General features: G+C 41.1%; 1 protein-coding gene across 2 annotated transcripts in view; it reads right to left on the bottom strand.

Moving 5' to 3' along the window:
* PRSS35 (protease, serine, 35) overlaps positions 1-5,944 on the bottom strand; it is a 12,949-nt gene extending 7,005 nt beyond the window's left edge. The window contains exon 1 of one of the 2 annotated variants that reach the window (XM_011953476.1): positions 5,592-5,944. The gene's annotated coding sequence lies outside the window, so the exon portion shown is untranslated. The remainder of the gene's footprint in view (positions 1-5,591) is intronic. The other variant, XM_011953477.1, reaches the window with a different exon arrangement.
* Between the last annotated feature and the right edge of the window lie 257 nt (positions 5,945-6,201).

Below are 6,201 nucleotides of genomic sequence, written 5' to 3'. Positions count from 1 at the left end.
AGACTTTCCAAATGAATGCTTTCCTAATTACTCATTTCTATGAATATCCATGGCTCTGTAATATATTTTTTTCATTGCTATTAAACTTAAGTGTGATTAAACACTCTGCAGCCACAAAACACTTAAATTGCATTTTCTGTGTCTTATTTATAGCCTGGATCTACACTGGGAATTTTGGAACTGCATCAGACCCTCAGTCTAAAAAGAAACAGTCTATGTCATCATAATTACTCTAAGGGAGTGATCTACAATGAAAGAAAAACTCAACTTTTTGAGTGAGTCTATCTAGAGTATATAGAATCCTATGATGAAATGACATTATACCTTAAGGCTCAGTTTCTCTTTTGTGCTTTGTTTTTTACCCTAGAAGTTTATAGTCCAGCTTATATAGAGCAGGCAAACTAATGAAAGATTAGAAGGCGGCCCACTGTATTAATATTTCAAATCAATTATTTTTCCTGTCTATGAGAAAGCAAAGATGCTGACTTACCACTGAAGGACCTGCACTGAATTGCTTTCCCTCACCAGGTGACAGATTCACAATTACTCATGCCTTTCTTTTCACCTGGTTCCTTGTAATGTCTAGTGAGGAACTTGTCCATATTTATGTATATAGTATGTTGCCATGCGACACAACTTTGCATTGATCTGTCAAACAGTTCCTGGGAGACTGTTGTGGGTCAGGAACTACTCAGTCATATCAATGACCCTGTAGGGCCAACACCACCCTCTACCTTAGCGTGTAAGGATACACCAATGATTGCATGACCACCTTTTAAAACTTGGCTGTCCTCTATTTAGCCATCTGCAATCCCAACACCTCTCCTTCCCAGCACCACTGGCTGTGTTTACATGCCATATCTAAATACGAAGACATGCTCTCATCTTCTCTACTTTCATCCTCCACCTACTCGGGATTGACACACAACAGGGAGACACTGGGGCCTGGCCAGATGATTCCGAATAACTGCAGAGAGAAATGGCTTAGGCAAAAGGCCACAGCAGGACAGGGGGAGAGTTACAAATGACATAAACAGGAATAAAGCAATCACTAAAGAAATCAGTGATGTTTTGGATGACAATTGTAAAAACTTTCATAGTCAATTTTATTTTGGGGGAACAGATGCTGAGGAGAAGGGTATCTTATGAAATCTAATTCCTGACCCACTGAGGCGCTCCCTGACAGCAGCACTGCATGGAGGTAACATTTAAGTTAGAAAGATAAATTAGAAACATTTAAGTTAGAAAGTGTATAAGAAAATAATTGTGTCTGTAACGTAATAAAAGAGGGGAGTAAGAACTATGGTGTTTCAATGATTATGAGGGCAGTGGGCTTTGAAGCCAAATCAACTTAAGTACACTTGCCACTTGTTACACTGTGATCTTGTGAAGGTTACCTAATCTCTCTAGACATTATTTCCCACATTTATTAGATAGAGATAATATTTTAGAATATTTTTGTGAGAAACTAATACGATAGGCACAATGCCCAGGGCACAGTAAGCACTCCACAAAGATTAAAGCAAATGTTATTCATATCAAACAGGGGGAGCCAACACTCAGGTAGGTATTTACAAAGTATTTTATACATCTCTAACTGCCTCATCATGGTATGCCAAATATCCTCATCCCCAAGACCTGTGAATATTTCCCACCCACAAGAAAAGAGACTTTACAAATACGATTACATTAAGGATTTTAAGGTGAAGTGGTTATTCTGGATTATCCAGGTGGGTCCAATGCAATCACAGGGGCTCATATAAGAAGGAGGAAAACAGGTTAAGAGTGGGAAGAGCTGCTAGATGGAAGCGGAGGCCAGAGTAATGCAGGACCATGAGCTGAGGAATATGAGTACCCTCTAGATGCTGCAAAAGGTAGGAATAAAGTATTTCCTAGAACTTCCAGAAGGAGGACTATAAATGAAAATGTGTTATTTTAAGAAAAATATACATAAATGCAATTTAAAAACTAAAAATAGATCACAATAAAGCTTTAGATTTTTGATCTGCAGATGCATAAGATAATAAATTTGTGTTGTTTTAAGACACTAAGTTTTCGGTAATTTGTTACAGCAGCAGTAGGAAACTACTACACTTAAAAATGTGAGAATCAAGTTTTTACAACAATCTGCCTGACTGTTTAGAAACAAAGAAGTAGTAGGGAGTGGCAGACACTGTGGCTCACACCTATAATCCCAGCAGTGTGGGAGGCCAAGGTGGGTGGATCACTTGAGGTGAGGAGTTCCAGACCAGCCTGGCCAACGTGGTGAAACCCCGTCTCTACTGAAAATACAAAAATTAGCTGGGTGTGGTGTTGCGCACCTGTAATCCCAGCTACTGGGGAGGCTGAGGCAGGAGAATCCCTTGAATTGGGAGACAGAGGTTGCAGTGAGCTGAGATCACGCCATTGCACTCTAGCCTGGGCAACAAGCGAGACTCCGTCAAAAAAAGAAAAAAACAAGTAGTAGTAGTAGGGAGTGATTAAAAAGTAGAAAAGGGCCAGGTGCGGTGGCTCACACCTGGAATCCTAGCACTTTGGGAGGCTGAGATGGGAGGATCACTTGAGTCCAGGAGTTTGAGAGTAGTCTGGGCAACATAGGGAGATCCTGTCTCTACAAGTGTGGTGGCGCATGCCTGTGGTCCCAGCTACTCTGGGCTGAGTTGGGAGGATCACCTAAGCTGGGAGGTCGAGGCTGTAGTGAGCTGTGATTGTGTCACTGCACTCCAGCCTGGGCAACTAGAATGAGACAGGGAAACCCTGTCTCCAAAAAAAAATCCAGTGGAAAAGAATGTTTCCTTCTGGGGCTTAAAACATAAATGAAAACGTGTTATTTTAAGAAATAATATAAAGAAATGCAACTTTAAATCTAAAAACACTAAAAACAGAAGATCACGATAAAACCTCATGGCAGTAGGATGCAATATTGCTAGAGGAAAAACAAAAATTAGAACAGGTTAGATAAATTTGTCTATTCAACAAATGCATACCAAGTGCTAACTCTGCCATGCATTATTTCGAAGCCTTTTTTAAAGAATCTATCTGATAGTCCTTAACTGTTGAGTTGGACTAGAACATTTCTAAGATTTCTTCTAGCTTTAAAGTTCTAGAGTAAACTGCAAATGAGAAAACACAAGTAACTTACTCATCAATGCTTCTCAGGAAGGTTCAATTCCTAGTCATCCAGGGAAGAACTTGCCTGTTATCCATGTTGCTACCACTAGATGGCAAAGTTAGCCTGGTGATGGCAAATCTAAGGCCGGTATTTAAAATATTTACACTTACTCAGCTGTGAAATAGATTTTATTTTAAAAGCATGTAAGATTCAGCAGGGGCAAAACTTCTAACTGGCTAATAATATACTAAATGGCTGTGACATATGGAATTTATTACATTTAGAAAACCCACCTACAGGCCACGGAACCCATCCTGATGAACTGAGGGCTGATAATGCTGTCTACAGCCAGACAATTTTCTGGCAGATAGTTTTTCAAAAACAGTTGTAGTGCCAGCACACTTCCAGCATGACCTACAGCAATGTGAACTAGTCCCCCAAACGTGCCACAATTTATTTCAATGCTAAGGAAAATCTTGAACCTGCCAGATATTTCACATATGTTTATCAAATACTTTATAATCCATTACTAAAGGATAAGCTCTCCACTGACTCTAGGCTGAGAATAAACGGCAAGAAAGTTCATTGACAGCGGGCCAATTTCTATCCAAAATATCATACCATAGCACTATTTTCAAGTTTAGTTTCATAAATGGAGACCAAAAAAAATGTCTGTTTAAAAAGTTTGGCAGTACTTGAGGGAAAGGAAGATGGTCAAGTTACACAGTTGATTATTTTACAGTAACCCACAACTTCTGTTTCTCATCACAATAAAAAACAAAACCTCCCTTTGTTTTGGGGCTATTTTTCCATGACCTGTACATCTAAATTTCTGCAATTTCTACAATTTCTGCAATGCTACGGATCAATCAAATTTGGGGTGAATGACATTAAAGGAACCCTAAGAGGACTCTTTCATATGCTGCCTTACGAAGTGCACAGCATATAGCTCTAAACTCATCTGTATTTTTCAAGTTGGCCTTTGAGAGCAAAGAATATCTATAAATAGGTATGCTACTTTTCAGGTTTTAAAGCATCTATGGTCAAAATGTTTTTAGCCAACCCACATCAGTTTTACCTATATGAAGCTTAAAGTTTTTAATTATAAAATAACAGCTTGCATACTACTAACTTGACTTTACTGTTTCCTAAGCTCTCCATCTCAGATTTCTCATCTGCGAAGTTAACTCAGTGCTAAGGCAAAGTGGCTCCATCCTCCCAAATTCTGAGTCTGATCCTACTGTTAAAATGCAATATGCTTGTTGGATATTTGAGCATTGGGCAGAGGAAAACAATTTACCCAATGGAGAAAATTAACTCATACTAGCAATTGTTTATTTTAACATCTAATGAGTATATACTATATGCCAAGTATATGCTAAACAATTTCACATTTTAAAACATGAAAAAGCTTCTTAAAAGCATACAGTTTTTCCAGCTATCTGGAAGAAAAATAGGGGACAGTATCCACGTCCACCACTTCCCTCACTAAAGGAACTCCTCTAATATTTCCTAATAAAAATAAAATTCCATATGATACTTGGCTGCTACTTTCAAGCCTACATGTCTTATTTGGCAGGGATTTTAACATTCTCTCTTCTAAATTATAAACCAGATTCTAAGTATAATTCTCCAGCCAGCAAAATAGGACTTTTTTAATCCTCTGGGGAGACAAATGTACTTCGGAAAAAATAAGAATGAATTTCAGAAGTCAGAAGGGTTAATAAGGGGTGAAAGCCCCCTAGACACAGCATGTAGCTTCTTTTCAAATCAAGGACAGTGTAAAAACGTCTGAGCAATCAAGCGGGAGTGTTTCTACAACTTTTTAAAGAACCTTTTATTATAGAAAATTTCACGACTACACAAAAGCACAGGGAAAAGTATTAAAAGTTGAGAGAAAAGTGTAACCCCCATGTGCACATCAGCAGCTTCAACTATTGTCAATATTTTGCCAATGTCTCATCCACCACCACCCCACACACTGTTTTTCTTCAGCTCGAGTATTTCAAAGCAAGTCAAAAGCTTTTCTACTTCGTTTCGCCTCCTTATTTTCTAAACGTTTTCCTGTGCTCCTTTTGCTGACCCCTGCAGCCAAGTTGATAAAAGGGTACAGGGACAGGCTAGTTTTCATAGTAACCCCACTAAAGAGACTTTCCAGGAATGCGTTTTATACCTTTCTCAATGGCATCTGTTAACAATCATAAAAATAAAGAGGGTCCCCTCTGGTACTGCTTAAGCAGAAAGAATTCCATTTATATTCCAATGCAAACATTGTTGCTGTTAATATTAAACTGCAGAGGCCAGCACACAGAATTGCCTAGGGGAAGGGTGGTTAGTTTCTTTGAGGACTGAAAGAAAGTGCCAAGTTTGATCCCTTTCTTCAAAGTCCTTCAAAGAAGCGCTCCTCGGGTAGGTCCTGCCTTTCTCAGGGAAATTTCTAAGTTCTACGGTTGTTGGGTTTGGGGAGCTTCATCTTTACCTGCGAGGCTTGTTTGATCCCCGAGGGCACTGTCAGCTGAGATCAGAGCTCCCGAGGAGGCGGGCGGGGACGCTGCAGCTGGGAGCCTCTCAGCCAGCCTGAGCTGAAGGCCGCCCAGCCAAGGCCCGGCCACAGCACCCGGAGCTCCCGCCGAGACTGCGGAGGAGGAGACAGCTGCGCCGCACCAAGGCCGGGAGGTGGGAGGGGAAAGGGGGCGATGACGCGGGGCGGGGGCGGTGGGATGGGGGAGAAGGGGAGGGGGAGGACGTGGGCAAGAGGAGATGGAGAGGGAGGGCGGAGAGGGGACTTCCCTGGAGGAACAGGACGGACCTGGCCGTGTCTCGCCCCAGCATTTCTGCCCACAAGCTAAATTAAGCATTAGGAAAAATTCATGAGCAGGTTCATAGGGATGCCTGTCCCTTTGATAGTATGCACTCCTTTAACAGTCTCAGGGTTCGTTCAGTAAGTCTTATTCCCCACTGGTTGCTGTTGAGACCTCAGGCATCTAGAAGAACTGAGGGTGTCTTCCCAACCTATCCCAAGCTAGTCTCCACCAGAGACCTCGCTTCTCTGGATGCACAAGCCGTAAGGTTACCCCGACTTGTACCAG

This window comes from Colobus angolensis, unplaced genomic scaffold, assembly GCF_000951035.1.
Source record: "Colobus angolensis palliatus isolate OR3802 unplaced genomic scaffold, Cang.pa_1.0 Scaffold362, whole genome shotgun sequence".
Classification (NCBI taxonomy): Eukaryota; Metazoa; Chordata; class Mammalia; order Primates; family Cercopithecidae; genus Colobus; species Colobus angolensis.
Note: the sequence above shows the minus strand (reverse complement) of the source record. Positions and strands in the feature narration are given on the sequence as shown.